A 22,169-nucleotide genomic window follows, 5' to 3' on the forward strand; every position below is an offset into this window, starting at 1 on the left:
AGTCAACCTCAGGGGGTTGATGTCCTTTGCAGCCGGACATTGTTTCATTTCCCTGCTCTTATTAAAGGCTAGTGAATAACTGCTCCAAGGTTTTACAGTATCATTTATCCCTGACTGCCTGGGCTGGAAACATGTAAAACAGGAGGAGATCCAGCTTTGTGAGGGCTGATAGGACTCTGGGAAATGACAGTTTATCACCAGAGAACGCTAAGAACAGCTCTCCTCTAAGAATAGGTTACTTCATATGATCCTTTCAGAGTCTCCAGCAGGGATAGCTCATCGAGTTTATCTGTTACGTTGACTCCACTGGAAATGATTTGCCATCCCTCCCTAAAATGCTGTATAGAGAACTGTTAACTTTTGACCATGCTCTGTGGAGAAAGTGCTATTTTCCATTAATAATGTCTGACAGGCACACAGAAGGGAAAAGAGGCAGCATGAGTGCCATGGGTTAGAGGCAAGCACAGGTTCCTTCAAAGTATAATCAGTCCTTGCTTCTGTGACTCTACAACTCTGAGTCATCTAGACATGGAAAGATTGAGTCTTTCAAGGACAGTTTGTTACTGTCCTCAATTTTTCAAGGATGAGAAGAAGTGAGAACGTTTCTTGTTCCCGTCTTTAGTTAACCTATAGTAATGCCTTGATCTTGTAAGAAATAATTGAATCTCTTCCCATCTACAATGCCAGGATCTGCCATTTGCTGGCTATGTGACCTTCAAGAATATGTCATAATTAATATCCCACTTTCAACAATCGCTGGATAATCCAGACAGAAAATCATAAGTAAATGTTGGACTTGATCTATAGTTTAAACCAAATCAACCAAACATAGCAGGCATGTATAGAACATACCATTCAATATCAGTAGAATACACATTCTCCTCAATTGCTCATGGAACATTCTCCAGGATAGATCATACGATAGGTCACAAAACAAATCTTAGCAAATTCGAGAAGATAGAAATCATAACAAGTACCTTTTCCAATCACAATGGTGTGAAACTAGAAATCAATAAAACTAAACAACAAACTCCCGAATAAACAATAGGTCAAAAAAGAAATCAAAGGGGACATAAAAAAATATCTTGAAACAAATGAAAATGGAAACACAACATACCAAAACCTATGGGATGCTGCAAAAGCAGTTCTGAGAGGGAAGTTTATGACACTACACAGCTACATGAAGAAAAAAGAAAGATCTCAAATAAATAACATAACCTTATATTCAAGGAACTGTAACAACAAGGACAAACTAGACTAGACCCAAAGTTAGCAGAAGGAAGGAAATACAGATCGGAGCAGAAAAAAAACAAAAGGAGGCCATAAACATAATAGGAAAAAATCAACAAAACTAAGAACTGGATTTTTAAAGAGCCCAGGGCAAAATGTCAGCTTCAGTTTTCCAAGAGCAGCTGCAAAGCAGCATATGCCTTCCCCTACTGGGGATGGACCTCATGGTTTGTGGGCGTGGGCACCTCTGCAATTATTAGATGTGAAGCTTAGAATGTCGGGGTGTAATCAGAAGGTGAGGAGGTAGGAAAGAGAAAGACTGAGAGCAATACACTGGAGATAAGGGTACAAGTTAGAATAACAAGACCTAAATTGGATTGTCCATTTAAAGGGCGCGTGATCACAATGTGGTTGAGTCCTGCTTGTCTGAGAGTGAGAGGAATCAGAGGGCCGACAGAAGGGCGCCCGGTGGAATCCCCATGAGGAAGGAGAAAGGCACTTTTTATAAGGCCCTGGGAGAGGCTGGCAGGTACAGTCAGGCCCATTTCCTCAGGACGAGGAAGTATATCCAGAAAGAAAGTGGGCCTTGTCAACAAAAGACAGTCTCGCATCCCAGCTTTGCCACCTCCTGGATCTGCAGCACTAGGTCATTCTGAGCCTCAGTTTCCTTCTCTGTGAAAGGGCTTCTAAGAATACCTGTGGTGGGGTCGCTGTAACAATCGAAAGGGAGGGAAAGAGCCTACTTTGTACACTGGTACTCTGGTTTCTTGCTTACTGTGTACACTGGTTTCTTGCCTTTTTCTTTTTTTAGGGAACATTTGTGAAATAAATTCTGACTCAGATGAGGAACAGCCAGTCTCCTTTCTAATGGGACTGTGAGAATGCGTTTGCCTTTGATCCAAATGCATGTGATTCTAACAAATGCTTCCATTCCCAAGCACTCAGTGATTTGGTTTCAGAGTGTCTGCCATACACATGATAACAACAGCGATGTCTGTGGTCTCTGACTGTCATTCCTCCGTGGACTCCAGCAAACTGTGCATGTTGGTGCTTTTGAAGAACCTTCATTCAGACTTAGAAATAGTTGACTCTTCAGATATACTTGGTAACAGCCTAAACTAGAAATGTGACAACCATGGGAAAGTGGTATGCTTTATGTGCAAATTGGTATAGTTACTACAGGTGGACTTCAGATTTGACCCCGAGCTTCCTGGCAGCCAAGGCAAAAAGGTAAATGTGTTGGATTACTTAATTTTCACCATCTGGGAGGAGAAGGTGTACCCATTCTCACAACAATTTCTAAAACAAGTTTATTATAATGAATACCGTGACAGCTTCCAAAATACTATTTCTGCAAAAGCAGAAATGTTTTTAAGATGGCTGTTTCCCATACCTGTCCTCAATGAAGACCAAGGAGAAGGTATTAAAGCATAATTGCCAACCTCTTGATCATTAGGAAGCTAATATCATTATCAAGGATAATATGGTCCAGTAGCTTTTCAGTGGCCCAGCTACATACAAGGACAGAACTCAGAACACGCTGCAGAACCAATGGAGTGTATTTCTATCATCAACCGTATCCAGCAGATGCACAGCAGGAACAGCCTATGAATCAGAATTTTGGGGGCGGTGGGGCCTGAAAATAGCATTTTCTCTGAAGTTTCCCCTAATAATGCTGATGCAAGCCCACCCTGAAGAACCACTGATAAACTACCTTAGCAAAGGAGTGAAGCAGCTAGAGGTCAGGTCCTCCCAAAAGGACCACGAAGCTGACGGTCGGTGTCTAACCTTTTAGGAAAATGTACACAAACCCTTGGTTGCCCCAGATAATTTGAAAATCCCCTGCCCCTTCACTTGATGAGTCCTGGCACCCCCTTTTGCACGGTCTTCCTTCACTGTCACCTTGGCCCCCTGAGTACTTGTCAGCCCCTACGTCCTCTGCTATCTCATTCACCAGTGTGGCCCCCAAACCTAGAACAGCGCTTGCTCACTGCTTATTACAAAATTTTTGAATTAATGAACCAACACCTTTTTTTGAGATGACAAAACTGAGGTTCATAGAAATCAAGTGAGTTGCCCAAGATCACACATTTATGAACTAGCGGGGCTGGAATTCAACCACATTGGTTCCCTCTTCTGTAAAATGCAGACGATGATTTCTCCCAGAGCTGTGATCTTGCAGGTGAAATGCTTTACGAGGAACGCCATGGTGCTATAAGGTAATATTGCAACTTGTCCCACTGGGGGATACCCCTGGTTTCCCATCTCACCTTTTTATGGAGCAGAAATGATTCCTCCAGAAAATGGTACCTCCTGCCTGCCTTCCAGAATCTGGGAGAAGGTTCTAGCATAATCTGGCATAGGCCACTAGTCTTGGAGCAGTGTGGTATAATTGTGGCCTTGAAAAGACATGAATGTGAGATGTCAGGAGCCTCTGAGCCACACACACAGGACCTTGGGTTCTGCAGGGTCATCACCCATGGGTCAGCTTTGTCCACTTTTGGGGTGGTCTCACAAGGCCCAGGACCACAGTCCAGAAAGTATCCAAAGAAGGATAGCTTTGCCACAAAGCCAAAGGGGCCCAAGCTGAGACTGTTAGAGACCGAGGTTGCCTACGTGAGCTGATTCTGCTCATTCTGAGATGGAAGGGGCTAGAATCATTTCTTGTCCACCCATCCCGTCTGCCCCTGAGGCTGAAGGTACCACCTACAAGCCCCATAGCAAGTGCTCTGTGGATGACCCCAGGCCCAGCACACAGTTGCCCCTGACCTCCACTTTCATGCTGGCAACCACTTCTTGTGCTGTTTAATAGCAGTGAGAGGAGCCGTGGCCTGCCCTGGGGAGTGTCTGCAGAGAGAGCAGACACTGAATTGATTTTTAAGATTAACTGTCATCCCCAGCTGAGAAACAGCATGCACAAGAACTGAGCAATCTTCCTGGGTTTTCTCCTGCCTCAGAAATCTCTTTTTCTGCCAGGTGTCTGGTAAGGCTGGATTGGTGAGTCCTAGGAGGTCTTTTCCTGGCCTTTGAAGGATAAAGCCTTCTGATTTGTGAGCATGCAGAAGCACCAAGAAAACCTCCAGTAAGAGGGCTTACCCTGTATGTGTCATCTTTTTGCTGTGTGGTTCTAGGCAAATTACTTATCCTCTCTGAAACTTCCAATCTTCATCCAAAAAACATGGACTAGCAATACCTACTTTATCATGTGCTTGTGAAAATTAGAGATAATGTCTATAAAATGCCTGGTTCATATAGGCACTCAATTAAATGAATGGTGGCCATTATTCCATTCCCATCTCTCCAGTAACTGACATCACCCAGGGCTGTTCTCCAAAACTGAGTTGAAATTTTCAACAGGAACCATACAAAATAATAAGAGAAGTCAAAAAGGGAATGAACAAATAAATATTTTATTTGATGTAGAAAATTGTCACATTTTCATAATCCAAGTTCCTAATAGTTCTGGACTTTGGTGGTTGGCATTACCCTTCTTCCCTAGTAAGCTCACCTGTCCATCTCATCTCCAGGGAGTCCCCAGGCCATTCTGGTTTCAGAGGTCCAGAGATTTAGCTTATCCTGTTCCTTGGATCAATGCCAAAGCTCTTCCTTATTAATTTCAACCCATTCCCTTTGAATCTTTCATGCCCCAGGGATGCTCCTTTTGGCATAAGATTTCCATGTTACTTGCAGGACTCTGAGATCCATCTGTTGAGATACAATGAATGTTCTGAGCTATTAGCCATTTCAGCTTTGGCTGTCACAGGGCACTCTGTCCTGTGAGAACCAGCTTCCCTGCCATGTCCATAACCCAGCATTCAGTGTTTCTCACCTAAATCAGGATCACATCGGTTGCTTGTCAAAGATGCAGAGTCCTGGGCCACAGTGATGCCTACCCAAGCAGAATCTCCAAGGGTGAGGCTAGGAACCTGCCCCTACAGACTTCCCACGGAAGTCTGGGAACCACTCAAGTACATTAATAGGAAGGACTCTTAAAATGTCATAGTCCCCTCTGCTTTTATCTGCTGGGAAGAAGGTGCAAACAGTTGAGTGAGGTGCTTCACTGTGCAGAAGTAGTGCCTACCTGTGAGGGCCCCGCATGTTCAAGGGATCATGATGATGAATCTCAGTTCCACATTCAGTTCATCTATATATCATTTCGTGTAGCACAGCGCTGGCCAATAGAAGTGTGCACTGAATACTGAGGTTACATCAACCTACATATGATGGGCAAAGGGGAGAGAAGCATTTTATTTTTAATTGAATATTGCCAAAATGAACTTAGTCTTATAATATTACAGATTACTTGATATCCATTGAGAAAGGATTTGAGTGTGTGCGCGCACACACACACACACACACACGCACACTGGACTAGCAGAAACAAGTACATACTTTCTCAGACTTATGGTGAAAAGGGGGAAAAAAGTAATATTAAGAGCCTACTATGTGCCTGGCATTTTTATATAATTATCTCGTATAATCCTCCCAACTGCCTTAGGTAGGTATTGTTAGTTCTACCTTCAGATAAAAAATGTGGCACAGAATTTAATAATTGTCCCCATTTCCCTTAGCTATTAAGGGGCACAGCCCATCTTCAAACTAAAGTCTGGCCTATTTAAGACCTGCACCCTTGGTCTTAATCCTCTGCTTCTTTCTTAACTTATATTTGTGTGACTCTTTATATTTAACAAAGCATGTGTCAGGAGGTGAGAGTCTAGTAGGGAATATAAAAGAAATGGACAAATATTTATATTAGGAGGTTGATCTGGATTTGAAGAGAGATGCGGTATTATAGGGATTCCGAGGAGGTGGCAATTTGCATCTCACTGTAGGGATTTGGGATCGGCCTGGAAGGATGGGCAAGAATGTTCTAGGGGAGAGAGCGCGAGAGGGCATATCGGCTGACAGGAACAGTGTCAGTAACTGTATGGAGGTGGAAAGAGCAAGCAATCTAGATTGATTGGAGCAGCAGCTAAGGCCCCAGGAAGAAAGCAAGCATGGGCTTATAATATGGCCACCGGGCACAATTTTATACTTCTCCAGCAGTACTTTGCAGCCATGAAGATTGCAGACAAAAGAACACCAGGACTTGTGTAGGTAGAAATGGCCAAATGTCAATGCATAAGGGCAGGCAGGAAGTGTTCTACTATCGGAATAACTGGCTCTGAAGCCCCAAGGGCTCTACCGCTAGGGAAATAGCAGGAGGAAACAGGGAGGGACCATGAGCATATGAAGAATTGATCATTTAGAGGAGAAGCCCATAAGGAGAGGGATAGCAATTTGGATCTCTTCGGCTGAAAGGAACAGAAACCCCTAAATCAAACTCGTTTAGATAACAAGGAAATCGTGAGTTTACCCATATAACAAAGAGCCCCTAGGTAGGGCATCACCAGACAAGGGCTGTGAGGGCTCTGACTTTGCTTTCCTTACAACCCAGAGGCTCTGTCCTTCTCTATATATTGGCTTCATCCTCTGGCCAGTGGCAAAATGGCTGCAGAATTACAGAGGTCCCTTCAGAGAGCACATTATTCAGAGGAAATCAGGGACTGTCTCTTTTTTGTGTCTCTTATTAGGAGAAAGGAAATCTTTCCCCAAAACCATCTGACAGACTTCCTGTCATGTTTCATCAGCCAGAATTAGGTCACATGCCCATGCCTAAACTAAACAGAGTACAAGGTAGGAATTCTCATGGTTGACTTATCATCTGGGGTGAAACAGATATTGGGGACTCAGTTAAGTGGTCACTATAGGGGGAAAACGAAGGAACCCACATGTTCTTTCTAAGACTGTGGGTGTTTCTCAGACATCCCCTCTTTTAGTTCTTTCATCCACTCTCCGGGCATATGCTGTTACCTTGTCTGTATTAATAAGAAATCAGAGGCTCTGGAAGGTAGGCCACTGCCCAGGGCCACACATCTCTACTGTGCTCCAAAGCCCCTGCTCTTTTCATCACTCTACACTACAGACTCGGAGTAAAGTGGAAAGACAGAAGCTGTGCTCAGAGAGGGGATTTTCAGTGTTAAATGTCTTACATGTACCAACATTCCTTTTGAAGTGTTACACGCTTGGTTGGCTTCAATGAAGACCTCTAGGACTGAAGGCTGTGAGAGCAACAGTTGAAAACATCATCAAAAATAGCAACTCCTCAAACAGGTAGCCTTCCCCAGGAAATCATCCTGGAAACAGCCGATGGGATTGACGGGGGTGGGTCAGGTACCAGCTACTGAGGGGTCCCATGACAAACCACACAAATTGGACAGCGGGTGAGGGAAGCTGGGTGAGGAGCCAGCCTGCCTGACCAGGTTGGCTCCGACATCATTGTTTTCTTCTGCTCCCCCTCTTACATCACACCAAACACAGAAACACGTATCTGCCTATTTCCCTGTCTGTCCCTGAAGAGCTACAACTGCACAGTTCATCCTCTAGAAGGTGGGAGCCAGGGAGGGTGATGTTTTCTTTTCTCCTGGGCATTCATAGAATGGGAATCCTATGTAATGGAAGCAACATGAGTGATCATCTAGTTATTTTGAAGTGGAGAAAAATCCTGGGAGGCCAAGTTACTTGTCCTGGGATGGTAGCAGAGCTGGACTTGAAACAAGTCTCTCGTCTACTGGACCAATGCCCTTTCCACGAACTGTGCTGCTTTCCCTTATCTAGTCGACAATCAAAACGAAAAGCAGATGTCTTCTCCCTTGCTAAGAGAATCCCAACCCCACTGCATTTATGTCCCAGTATGAGTTAGCATTCTCCCAGAGTCCCCACTGAAGTGGCTGCTGACTCTTCTCAGGGTCAGTAATGGCTGAACAGTCTCCATCTCTCTACCTCAGCCTTTACAGAGCAGGGTCTCCAGGGACTATATTTCACATTTTACTCTATGATTATTTCCTGGGTTGTTGTGCCAACAGTGTCCCCTGACCTCTAGAAACTTAGTGTAGTTTTGCACTTTAGACATTTAATCCATACTATACATTAACATAAGGCAAAAGCATTAGGAATTATCAGATTTGACGATGTGAAGACAGAAGTGGCCTGGAATTTTAACTGCTCTCTATTTAGGGAAAAGGTAATTGTAATTCCTAAGGAGCAATGAGCTAGATTTTGGACTCATAGAGTCAGAGTCAAAAGAATGGGAGGATCTGAAGGCTCCCCAGTCTTGGATTTCAAAACTTAGAAAATTCTAGGAGTTGCTCTGCCATCCTACACCCATCTCAAGCAGTTGAGCTCTCATCTAGCTTGACTTTGAGTCCTAATGGATCTTGGTGACCAAAGATGAACTTATATTGTAGGAGTTTCCAGAACCAGCCTCCAGGCTTCATGTACCAAAGGCTGGTGCCTTTTCAACAGGAAAAAGCAAATGGAATTAGTTCAATCCTACTACTCACTTGAGAAGACTTGCAAAATGCTGTTAGGAATATCTGGTGTTGAATTCAGTTGAGAGTGATGGTAGCACATGGACGTGGTCAGGCTCTCATCTTCTCCTACAGGATCACTGACAATGTGGCATACTCCTAGGGTCACGCCTTCATCCAGTGCCCTGCATTAGTGGTGAATTGTAATTCTGCCTACTCTTGTTCTCTTCCCCACAGTTCATCATACTTCAAGGGTGGAGAGCCAAGCTGTATTCATCCTTTACTCCTCCACAGTGCCCTCCAGGGCCTGGACTAGAGTGAAGCAAGCCAGGCAGCGAGGGCACAAAATTTAAGGAAGCACTTACTCTGAGCATCCTTACACTCTAGGTGCCTGACTTGCCTTACCCTTCTCCCTACACCATCACCCTCCTGTGTATCTGACATGTCGGAGATGGGCGGTGAGTATGTTTGCATAATGTTCACTCTGCTACTTGAAATCCTCAAATGTCTCCCCATCACCCATGGGATGAAGCACAAACTCCTGAATATGGCCAACACAGCCTTTTGTGAGCTCGTTCCTGTCCCCATCCATAGCATCAGAGACCCCCATCTTTTGCCTCATTTTACTCTACAGCAACACTCAACTCCTTGAGGTCCCCTCCCATGGAGTTTAAAACAAACTTGGTACTCAGTGAGAGATTGCCAAATGAATACATGTGCGAGCTGAAACACTATTAACACACTGATGCCAAATGATGGAGGGAATAGAAGACCTGTGGAAGAGGTGTGGCAGAGGCTAAGAGGGCAGGCTCTGGATGTGATCCTGTCTCTGTCCAGAGCTCTGTCCATGGACAACTGATATTTCCTGAGCCTCAGCTACCTCTTTTAAAAGGAAAAAAGAAAAACACCTATTTCATTGGTTGCTGTATGTAGTTTTTTAAAAAAATAGTTCATGCAAATCCTTAGCACAGTGGCTGACACATATAAGTGCTCAATAGTGGTCATTAATATTCTTACAAGTTGGAAATAAAATCCAGTCTTAGAGAAGTATTTCTAAATCTACTGACTACAGCTGAACTTCAGGAGGTGACAGCGACATAGAGCTAGCTAGCACTTAGATGCAGCCAGTCATCCAGAGAAGTCCAAGTTCTCTCCTTAACAGGTGCCTGCCAAAACCAGGATAGCAAGACACCTTTCTCATTCTAGACTGCAGACGTGTGCTAGAAGACGAAGCATAGAGTCTAGGTTTCCATGTATCAGTAGCAAGACCCTGCCCTAGAATTTGTACCTCATTACTTAGTGTCGGAGCCTTGAAGAAAACATGTAAATTATGCAGAAAGGCACCATATTGTTGGAGGCAAATGAGACCTTCATTATCTCTGTGTGAGCAGGGCTTAGCCAACAGAGCAGAGAGAAACAGTAAACCCATCAAGGTCTGGCAGCACAGATGGGCGCCCAAAAAGGTTCCAGGGACCCTCAGAGCAGGGCCAAACACTGTTGTTATTCAGCCAGTTAACACATGGCTAGGCACATGGTGTGTCCCTAATGACTCTGCTTCTCTTCAGCCTTCTCCAGGGGAAGCTGCTCATCTGCCCACAGTCCTCCCACCATGCCCTGAAAACACACAGCCTGGAACCAGCGGGTTCATAGTATTTTCCTAGTCCTCCACTACCAGTTCTAGAATTTTCCATTCCCACGTGATTCAAAGACCCTCCTGTCTCAATGAGTCCCAGCATCAAGCTATACCATTGTCTCCTACCCCCATCCCTCTTACACATTGACTATATTAAAATTCATCCCTTGTGTTTACTGGGAACTACAGCATCCAGCGCCTGGCATGACATACATACTCAACATTTGCTGAACGTTGGCATTAGTTCACAGCCTTACTCTCCACCCCCAACCCCTGCTACCATCTCATATGCCCTCAAGAACTGTTGAAGGATTCTTCCAGGATCTCGTCTTCCAGAGTCTTGCTTAACTTATTTCCATAGCCTCCTCTTCCATTCCAGGAACTCACATGTATGGCCTGCCAACATGTACCTCTAAAATCTTGACCTCAAAAAAATCATCAATCTGACCTCAATTTTTCATTCCTTCCCTTCTCCAATTCTTTACAAACTTGATCCAAACCATCAGCCCTCTTCTCAAGACTTATACTACATCTGTTCTCCCACTACCTCAGGCATCTCTTACTTCACAAAGGAAAGGTCACCACATGTAAATTCCCCACAGAACCTTTCCCACTCACCTCCAAAATCATATATATTTTCTTTTGTTATTATTTCCTCTCTTGTGTCCCCTTAGGAGGGAAAGCTTCTTATAGCAATAATCCTTCTGCTCTTGCATTCTATTGTTGTCTTCTTGAAATAGTGAACATTTCAGCAACCTGTTTCTTCTATCACTCTACCTCTAAAGTTACTCCCTATTTGTCAAACCCAGTGAATTTAGGTCTTAACCTTAGTTGATGTATGTGAAGGGCTTGACAAAGTGAAACACATCTTTCTTAGAAGCTTCTTTTTCTTCTGAACTAACACTCACCTTGGGTCTTTCTCTGCCCTCTATATCCATCCTTGCAGGTCACTCTCTCTGGGTCTTTACCTTTGTTCACTCTTTAAATTCTGATGTTCCTGATCCCCGTCTCTTCCCATTTTGTATCCTCTTCTTGGGTCCTGGTACCCACTCACATGGCTTATACTGTACTTGTGTGCATATCATGACTCCCAAATCTGTTTCTCCAGCCAAGGCCTCTCCCTTGAGCTTCAGACCAGTATATACATGGAAACCTCCACCTGGATGACCTGATAGACTCAATACACTCAAGAGTCTGTGCAGTCTCTTCCTCAGCATATGCACTCTGCCCCTGTGTTCTCCATCTCACTTACTGGCCCCACTGTCATTCTGTCTGAAGCTCAGACATGTGAGTGACTAGGCCACAATCTGGTCTGGTGTTCTTCTTTCTCTCAGAGTTTGGATATGGAAAGGCTGGGCCCACCATGGGATTGACTGCAACAGTTAGCTGTAAAACAGCTGACCCTCAGGTGTGACGGATCTCTAACCTGAACAAGGAGGAACTTTCAGCCAGGATGGAAGGGAGGTGATTACTAAGAAATTGACTGGAAGGTAGGGACCTCTGGCATCTTGAAGAGAGAAATAGAAATTGAGAAGTCGGAAGTCGTCACTGGCATTTACCAGCAGGAGACCCAGGTACCATTGACCCAGGAGACCGACACCACTGAAGGCCATTCTTTTAGGAGGGTCTATACAGTTTGGAAAAACATTTTGAGTGCCTATATATCGAGCTCTTGGATGGGGTTAGGAAAGAGCAAATCCTGGTCCACTTCTCTACACCCTCCCACCATCCTGCCAACTTTCCAGCTATGACTTGTGAAAAGCAAAGAGAATTTTATGTTTGCAAATGAAGATCAAAAGTAGCTACAGCCAAGAAGACCTACAGAAAATTCATATGCTAGTAAGATCAGTCCTACAGTTTCCACTTCTGTCTCCTTGTATAGCTGATTTAAGTATTCTGCCTTTGTCCTATTGCAGACATTTCTATGAGGATATAGCATTATTGACATAGCATTATTATTTTAGTGATGAAGATAGCATTAGTATTTTAGCATCCCATACCAGTCACAGGTAATTCACTTCTCTGAGTGGTAAATGTGGCATGTGAAGTGCCACATCAATTCCCAAGGCAGGACAGGTTGCAAACTTTGAGAGCAGCCTCTGTATGTTGATTGAGCTCTGTGCGTTCTGATTGTTGAATTTCCTCATGGTCTGAGTGATCCAAACATCTGACAGTGACACACATTTACCAGAGCACAGGTTGCAGTGACTATTTCTGCTGTGACGTGATGGTAGGGGTGTTATATGTGGAATAGAGCACACATGTTTTACTTTGTTTTAAGCAAATAGCCAGTTGAACAGATTATGCAAATGAAATATCCCCAAACACATCTCTGAGTAGAACGTGTGGACCTGTACATATTATAGCTGAGGAGGTCCCACTCTCATTTCACACATGCAAGGCTATAAGCAGTATTACATTTTAAAATGTTCTTTTAATCAACAGTCTGCACACCAAGTCCCCACACTTCCAAGCTATGAAGAATTCAACTCCTTAGTCTTCCTGGGACTTTCTCCCATAGGACAAGGTACTGGGATTTTATGTAGTGCCACTAAATTTAGGAGCCTCCCCTGCCTGAAACCATTAGTTATCAGTTTATGCTGATAGTTGAGACACCCATTGTCCAAATGCATGTGGTCCCTTTGGGTCCACTGCTTCTGTTGCCTCTGGGGAAAAGTAATATTTTTCAAGTCTGGAAACCAGGCAGCCATTCTCCTCTGAGGCCTATAAGGATCAGGGTGCAGTTGCCCATTCTCACTGCAACTCCCTTTCTCTCCCTGTTTCCACAGACGCCTGCTTTGATCTCTCTTTTGGGGTTTCCCTTAATAACAGGATGTCTCTGCCCCTGCCCTCAAGCACAATCTCATCAGTGGGTATAGACTTTTGGAAACAAAAGCCAGGAAGGGATGTCTCTTGGAGGCCACTTCTGCTTTCTATTCTATCACAGACCTCTTTTGAGACAAGAAAGCACACAGTCTCCTCCCTGACTAAATGAAGGGAAAGAAAAGAACATAGAGGAGAAAAATATCAATTTGCATCTCCAAAGCTGACTTTAGCATTTAGAGTTTCCATCAGTGTGCACTCTGACAGGTCAGTTACCCACGGGAAAAGTAAGATGAGAGCCTTTGGGGAGCCAGCTCTTGGATGGTGTCATGGTGGACTGGTACCACTACCCCTGCTAAAACTGTTGTTTGGTAACATAATAAGTGATGTCCTAGCTTCAATTCCAACACAAAAGCTGTGTCTTACAGGAGGATTTTTTTCACATATGTTATTTCACCTGAGCTCCTTTACTATGAGAAAGGCTATATTATACCCATATTAATGATGGAAAGACCAAGGCTCCAAAAACTAAAGCCTTCCAGCTAGTGTGAGGTGGAATGGGATGTGAACCTATGTCTATCTGACTCCTGGATTCTTTACTCCTTGCACTCCTTGCACTCTGACTCCCTTCTATCTCTGTCTCAACAGGGCTGCCCACAACCAGGCAGTCTTCCGTCCGCCACGTGAGGCTGGGTAGCACACCTTCTCTGAGCCCCGTGAGTCTTTTGGCTATGCTGCTACCTCCCTTGGAGCATGCTTTCACCACCCAAATCCAGCTCAATGCCCCTCCCTCATGATCCCCCTTCCAGATGGCTGTGAGCTCTGTCTCTCTGTGTTTCTTCAATGCAACCATTCCTCGATAGTGACCCTTACCTCATCCTCCCTTGTACTTTGGGATTTATATACATGTCCTTCAGTATACTGTAGTCTCTGGCGTGGCATGACCATGTCTGATTCATTGCTACACTCTCAATAAATAAGGCCCAATACCTTATTTATTGAGAGTATACACAAGGAATCTTTGCAGAATAGAAGGAGGACGAACAGATACATGGGTAAAAGAATGAATGTATGAGGCAGGGGAGGAATGAGTGAAGGGACTGTTGGATTGAGTTGAGAATGAACACCCATAGATTATGGCAAGAATCCCAAACAGCCATTATAGAGAGTGTTGAGACAGAGATCGGATTCACTGCAAAGAACGATGGAGAGAAGAAACACATGGAGATTAAGAAGATGCCAAAATTCAAATATGGTTCCAGGTGTGGAAACTGAAAAAACACTGTTCGGGTCCCAATAATCCATGTTTCACCCTGGATTCACGCTATGGGGATGTGGTTACTGGTTTTCTTGGAACTGTTCACTTCTATAAGGCCCTAACCCTCTTCCTGCTCATTAATAAAAGCCATGATACAACATGATATTGGAGAATAATTCTGGTACACTCACAATGTGCTGGGCATTCTTCACACATCACATTTAATTCTCACAACCACAAAAGGAGACATGTACCGTTATTTATCCCACTTTATATAGGAGGAAACTAAGGCTTAGAAAAGTTAAATAATTTTCTTAAGGTCACTCATCTAATAAATGGCCAAGTCAGAATTTAAACCCATGTCATCTCTGGCTTCAGAGTCATCCCTCCCAATCACCCTCCTATCAAGCTTTCCAGCACATTCCCATGGCTGAGTAAGTTTCCATTCACTGAACAGTTGGCTTTGTCATGCACTGAATACTCTGTGGACATTGAAACTTCAATAATCTCATGGTGGAGACACTGTTTTGATTCCCATTTTATAAACAAGGATGCTAAGGCTCATGGGACAAAGTGACACCACCAGAAAGTGACAAAGCTGGAATTTGAACCTAAGCTGGCTTCTTCCAAACTCATGCTCTTAACCATAATATCCCAATGGAAGCACTCATAATATTCTCTCGTTTAACAAGTGGTTAGGGGTCATGGAAAGGGTCCTGTGTTTGAAACTACATTGTGCTCTAGCCTTGGTTCTTCCACTTAGGCCTGTCCCTTGGCAAGTCATTTAACACTTCTGGGCCTCAGTTCCCTATCCATAAAATGGAGCCAATCATGCCCCTTGTAGAATTATTGTGAGGGTTAAATGAGAAGTCAGTGCTGATAAAAACACTGTGCAAATCTTTATTCCTGTGAAGTAGAAAGGGGTTGGTAGATATGATTATACTTGGCCTGGGAATGGATAAAATGAGTCTCACAGAGACGAAGTGTCTGATCTAACCATCTCACAGAGAGTCTGTTCATTAGACCAGGAATAAAGCCCAGATGTCCCTAGGCAGAAGTCCATGTGCCTTTTGCTAGGTGGCCAAGGATCATTATTTGCGAGGGTAAGATCCGGCCGGCCCCACAGTGCTTCTTTAGTTTCAGTGTACATCAGTGTTTCCCCCTCCCACACCACCCTGCTCTTCCAGGGCCCTTTGACATTCAGGGTAAAAGCCTTTTTCCATCTTTCCTTGGCTTAACTGTTAAATTAAGTGGTCTTGTTCTGTTAAAGAGGTCCACCCAGAATGAGCAGTTTTGAGAAAGGCAGCATGAATCTGGTCCGGTATGCTTGAGATCCTCTGCTAATGAACATCGTTTTGGAGCTGCTTGGGATTAAGCCATTATCGGTGCCATCTTCACCTGGCCCTTTATGGACCAAAATTCATTCATTCCAATTCCGTGCTTAACTAGGAAGGCTTTACAACTCCTTTCCCCCCTGGTATCATTTCTCTTCAATCTCCGGGACCCATTATGCAGCAATTTTGCTTTCTCCAATTTCATTTTCACTTTCAAAGTGAATGTCATTTGTCAGGCAAACCACATATTCTTTGGATCCCTATCTGTTAAATTATTTCTGAACTTGACTTTTTTTTGGCCCCATTCTGGCTGACCTAAATTCTTCTCTGTCTTCTACCATTTCCCCCTTCTCTCTGAAGGCAGCCATTTGTGGCTTCATTGCCTAAAGAAGCTGTTTCTGGAAGCACTTATCTGTTACCCCAGTTGGAAAGTTATCATTCCTATCTAAATTAGCTAGTGTGATCTTTTATCTGAACTCGAGGCAGAACTGATCATATGTAGAAGCACTCTCCATCAGGCCTCAAGACCCATCGCAGCATCATTTTCAGATGATTCTCTTTGGAACTAAGATTCAGGTCCTCAGTGTTTTGAATGCAAAGGTGTCTCTGTAGCCACTTTTCAAAAGGACCTGCCACTCTTGCAGAGATGATGTCTGGAATCCCAATTAGGCCATCTCTTGTCCCAAGGCCATCTCAGAGGAGATGTCCTGTGAGGACCCCTGGTGTTTTCTGTCCTGTCGTTGCCAACAGCACACAGAATGTGTGACGGGGGTGATGGGGGAGAGCTCCAGAGTAGCAAGTAATGATTTCGTACAATTCACCTTCAGGGGTGGCAGCAAGGAGCTTTTACAGTGAAACCATGACTGCTAACATATGTTAAAAATGATCTCATGAGAGAACTGGCAGCCCTGTTCTACCCCAGGTTGGACAGACCATGGATAGAGTGTTATTCTAGGTCTGAAGTACCCCAATTCCGGAGGATGTGACCACATGTAAATTCCACAGAGAATAACCGTTTGTGAAGAGACCAAACTGTGAAGGATGGCTAAAAGAACTGGAATGTTTAGCCTGGAAAGGAGAGCCTTTTGCAGGGATAAGCAGGGTGGAAAATTCTATCTCAGACTCCTGTTTTACAAATTAGAAACCTGAGACTTAGAGAACACAGACTCACGGAATAACCAGAGGGAACTTTTTAAAGAATAAATGAGATCATTTTGCTTCGCTGCTTCAAACCTGCCAATGATTCTCCCACTGCTGTTAGACTAAAGGGCCAACCCCAAGCCATGGTCTCCAAGACCCCACATGATGGTGCTGGCCCCCTGTAGTAGGTGAGGGCCAGCTAAGCTGGGGCAATCAAGAGACACCCTCCCCTGCCCCCCCCACCAATACCATGGTTTAGACAAGGTAGAAGTTTACGTCTTTACCTTTTTGTAAACAACACTACAAGTTGCAGACCAGATCAGGCTTCAACAGGGGCCAGTTAGCAGAAACTGTTAGCTGATACTTCAGGAACATACCTGTGAATGACAAAGAGACCCTTACCTACTTCATCTACATGGTGAAGAGTAACAGGAGAAGACTGGACCAGAAATTTTGCACATCCTTCTGGAGAGTGTCCATGGAGGGATGGGATTGGGGAGTGAAAGCCCAGCCATAAAGGTTCCAGGGTAAGAGTTGTCACACAAGCTCACCAGGAAAATCGAGGCCTGGGGGTGAAAGCAAGAGGGCAAGAGGGTTTTTTAGTAGTTTATTTGTATGGAACATAAGTGTTGGGTTTTCTTTTTCTTTTTTTTTTCTCCCCACAGGGGCTGTGTGTGTGTGTGTGTGTGTGTGTGTGTGTGTGTGTGTGTAAGTTAGCTGCTTCTGGTATCCAACTGGGAATTTGATTCATTTAACTTGTTCAGAATCAGTTGCAATAAACCAGGTGGTTTTGCATTGCTCATGCAAATCACTTTCTCCTCACACATGGCTACAGTCCCAGCTGCCAAAATGTTGTCATGTTCTTGTCTCCAGAGCCTTAATAAGAAGAAAAAACTACAGTCTGTAGCATATATGTGCTCAACACTTCCTGGTTATCACTTAGCCTGTGTGGTCACGGCTAACCCTGCCAATGGGCCAGTTCAAGCTAAGAGAAGTATACGGATGCTGATGGGGCTGAAGGGCTGGGGCTCTGGCTCCTCAGGTCACAGATTCTGCTGACCTACTCAGAGTGTGCCTTATTAGAGCCAACACAATCTGGGGTATGAAGACTAAAATTCCAAATTTCAGTCCTGCCTTTGTATTACTGACTGGGCTCGAACTGATAGTACCCAAGGGCCCTAATTCTTGTGAGAATAGAAACAATCAAATCAAGATTCCCAACTGTTTTTACTTCATGGTACAAAAAAGATAATATTTGTGCAGCATGCCGGTGTAAATATGAAAGATTACTTGTGTCAATGATGACCTTTAGAGGGTTCTGACCTCCCAGCCTCTGCCTATCCACTCTGTGGCTAAGGGATCAATGGCTCATAGTAAACTGATTGACTGCTCACCAAAATTAGTGGCCCTCCCCAAGGAGAAGATTGTATTTCCTCACCCTGTGGATTCATACATGGGCATGTGTCTTGCTTTAGCCTATGAGATGCGATCAGAAGTGACATACCACTTTCTGACAAGTCTTTAAGAACCAGTGTATACTCTGTCTTGCTCTTTCCCTCAATTACAGTGATCAGCAATGCTCCAGACCATCCTGGCCCCCAGAATGAAGACTGTGTGGAACACAGCCAATTCACAATGGCCATCTAGTATGAGCAAGAAACGAACTTCTTCTGCTTTAAGAGACCTAGGGGTCATTTGTTACCTCTGCAAAACCTCTCCCATCCTGACCATCACATGGCAAACCCAGTGGGACCTTTTGATAACAGGGAAAACTCTAGTTAAGAGTGCCAGATAAATATTAGTTGCCCACATACACAAGCACCAATGGAATATCAATATATTTTTTTGAGTTTCTATCAGCTCTGTCTTCTGAGGGGTTCAGCATTATCCTCAGGCTCATAAAAAGATAGCTGAAAATTCCGGTTATCATAGCTATACGAAAAGAAGTCACATCTTTTTGTCACTTTCATAGAGAATTAAACTCTCTCAGAAGCTCTGTTGAAGCTTCTGTAGCATATAATTATAATAAAAATAAAGTATGGGCTATGGAGTCACACAATCAGAGTCTAGATCTTGACTGGGCAATCTTGGCAAGGGGCTTAATCTCAGTTTCTACATCTGTAAAATCGGAATAACAATAGGACCTAACTCAGTGAATCATTGCCGGGAATAAATAAGGTAATATGTATAAGAATTTGGGACCAGTGTCTGGCATATAGGACACACTTTATACATGTTAGCAGTGGACATCTAACATGTTCTTGATCTTCCATTTTAGAGCTTTTCATTAGAAATTTTCTGATATCAGGAGTACCACCATAATCTCTCTTGCAGCAAATTTATCTGTGGTCAACCCAGAATTATACAGAGAAGCGGATTCTGGGAAGCATAGTTCCAGCTTAGCCAGATTGACCCAAAGTACAGCTATCATAGCCTGGAAAGGTAGGTCTTAGCAGACTGTTCTGCCAGGATAAAGATTTTCCTCTAAAGTGTGTAGAGGGGGGTCAAATGTATGGTGATGAAAGGAGAGCTGACTCTAGGTGGTGAGCACACAATGTGATATATAGATGATGTATTATAGAAATGTACACTTGAAACCTATGTAATTTTACTAATCATTGTCACCCCAATAAATTTAAATTATATATATATATATATATATATATATATATATATATATATATATATAATACATGGTGCCAAAAAATGTGTACACATTTTAAGAGAGGAAAAAACTGTATTAATTGTAATACTTAATATATACTGATAACAAAAGATGAATACAAGTCATGTTTGACTTCTGCAATGACAAGAGGTACTCAAAGTGGTTACCATCAGTGTCCAGACACTTCCGATTATAGAGAACTACTGCTTGAACATAGATAACATCTCTTAAAATGTGTATATATTTTTGGCTATATATATACAGAGAGAGAGAGAGAGAGAGAAAAAAGAAAAAGAAAATGTTTGATTTCTTTTAAGTTGATGTGGCTTGGTCAGCTTTACTTTTAAAAAGATCTCTTGAGTGCCAGGGTGGAGAATGATTGGTGGTGGGAGACAAGAAGCAGGAAGAGCCAATTGTTGCAGTATTCTGTAATTTCTAAGGTACTGCTGCCAATCCTTGTGGAACACGGTCAGATAAGAATGCAGATGCAAACAATCGCTAAGGTAATTTTAGTTCTAATTATCTGTGATACAATACAAAAATAAAATCTATGTATACACACTAGATTAAGATACTTTTTTTCCCAAGAGACATTCAATCCTCTTAATTAGTTTCTCCAATGTGGTATTGTTATTGATTTAATTCCAAAATTTCTCCATAACATTATGTGTCAAATGGTGAGAATAATTAACTTATATTTTTCCTCATGTACAAGTAGAAAAAAAACTATGAAAGATATTGAATTTACTTATCTAAAAACCACCGAGCTTCCTGACTAATAGCTCTAGACTCGTGTGTGAATTTCAGTTCTCAAAAACACATTTGGAAGTAAGAGAGAAGGAAAGACTCACCTCATGGTACAACCCTCTGCACTGAATATTCACATTCTCCCCTCTCCCTGCCATCCTTCCTGTGATTGCTTGGGCTTGCATGTCTAGTTCTGGCCAATGGATGGTAAACAAAAGTGTCGTGCCCCACTTCTAAGCCAAGGCAGCTTGGAGCCAGGTCTCAACTTGGAGATAACAAATGACAGAGCTGCAAGATGAAGAGAATTGCCTGATCAGAATGGGACTTCATGTGAGGGAGAAACGGGTTTTAATTATGAAAAATAATTGGGGATTTGTTAGCTCAGATAGTCTAGCATAGCCTGTTGCATATATTTGCCAAAGCCTGTGTCAGGTATCTTCACACCTATTTTCCTTATTGAGCCATTCCAATGAGTCTACAATAAACACAAAGGTAGGAAATGTTATGTAGCCTGCTGAAGTTCATATAGTTTGTAAGTGACACTGATGGAATTTGAACCAATTGGTATAGATCCAAAACCTGTGATTTTTCTATTCTGCCGTACCATAGCATATCCCATTACCTTCCCACTAAGGAATCTAAAGGATCTGGCCATAGATGAACAAGAAGTATTGGGAAGGGCACAAAGTTCTAGCTGGTCCAAGGTTCTCACCAGATCTCCAGGTCTTCAGGTTCGCCCTTTGACCTCTCCTTCAATTTCTTTTCCCTTTTAATTCTGTGGCAAAGCAGCACTGGGTTAAGACATGGATTTTTGGAGCTCTGCCACTCATAAGCTGTGTGACCTTGACCAAAATACTTCACCTCTGCAAGCTTCAATTTCCCCAATTAGTAAAAATGAGGATAAAAGTAACTACCACATAGGGTGGTTATGAGGATTAAATGAGATGGTGTCTGCAAAGTACTCAGTGTGGGGCCTGGTACATGGGAAGCACTTGATGAAGCACTTGGTAAAGTACTTGGTGAATAGTAGCTAATAAGCTGCCCAAAGCAGCCATTGATTTAAGGAGCAATAGATTATTTTTCCAATAAATGCTTTCTCCAGGCGGTAACTGTATAAATGGCCTCAGATCACAATGGGACGATAGCCCCAACCTCAGGGGAAAGGTGACATTTTTTTGTCAGCTTGCTTTCCTCTCCCAGGCTTCTATTTATGCTTACACTTTATTTCCATTCCTAGTTGCTCTTCTCCTAAAGAGCTCTGGGCTCAGCATCAAGCAAGCTGTTCTTCTAAAGAGCAGAACCTCTTTTAAAATAGAGGTGCCATTGTGAATCTCAGGACCTTCGACAGCAGCTCCTCACCTGCAAAATGGGAATGCTAATTTCTGCTTTACAGGGTTTGTAGGAGGTTTAAAGAAATCCCATAGGACAAAACCTATTGCATGGTTCCTAGCATGTTGCAGGCATTTTGTAATTGAGTGGTAGGAGTCTCATCACCTCAGACAGGAGGCGAGGGCAAGTCCCTGTAGATAATAGTGGAGGGCTCGGCTGTGGGAAGTTGTCCTGTGGGACACACGGCCTTTATTTTTTATAGTTATTATTTTTTAATTGTGATTAAGAACACTTAACATGAGGTCGGCCCTCTTAACAAACTTTCCGGTGCACGACACAGTAATGTGAACTCTAAGGCCAGTATTGCTCAGCAGATCGCTAGAACTTGATCATCTTGAGTGACGGAAACTTTACGCTCATTGAATAGCAACCCTCCTCTCCTCCCCTCCCCAGCGCTTAGCAACCACCATCCTACTTTCTGCTTCTACCCGTTTGACTATTTCACATACCTCATACAAGTGGTATCATCTTTCTGTGAACAAGGATTCTTCTTCCTATGACTAGTTCATTTCCCTTCGCATAATGTCTGCGAGGGTCATCTGTGTTTCGAATATGGCAGCATTTCCTTCTTTTATGATGCTGAATAACACAGAGCCTTTTG

At 43.3% G+C, this 22,169-nt stretch overlaps 1 long non-coding RNA gene across 2 annotated transcripts in view; it reads right to left on the bottom strand.

Annotated features, from left to right (window-relative positions):
- Nucleotides 1-1,625: 1,625 nt before the first annotated feature.
- The window catches only part of LOC109448648 (uncharacterized), a 122,815-nt gene continuing 102,271 nt past the window's right edge, over nt 1,626-22,169 (bottom strand). The window contains exons 3-5 of one of the 2 annotated variants that reach the window (XR_012495879.1): nt 20,284-20,467; nt 17,170-17,643; nt 1,626-5,444 (exon numbers count right to left, since the gene is read on the bottom strand). This is a non-coding gene — a long non-coding RNA (uncharacterized LOC109448648). Of the gene's footprint in view, nt 5,445-17,051; nt 17,145-17,169; nt 17,644-20,283; nt 20,468-22,169 lie in introns of both variants that reach the window. The other variant, XR_012495878.1, reaches the window with a different exon arrangement.

This window comes from Rhinolophus sinicus, linkage group LG04 (genome assembly GCF_036562045.2).
Source record: "Rhinolophus sinicus isolate RSC01 linkage group LG04, ASM3656204v1, whole genome shotgun sequence".
Taxonomy (NCBI): Eukaryota; Metazoa; Chordata; class Mammalia; order Chiroptera; family Rhinolophidae; genus Rhinolophus; species Rhinolophus sinicus.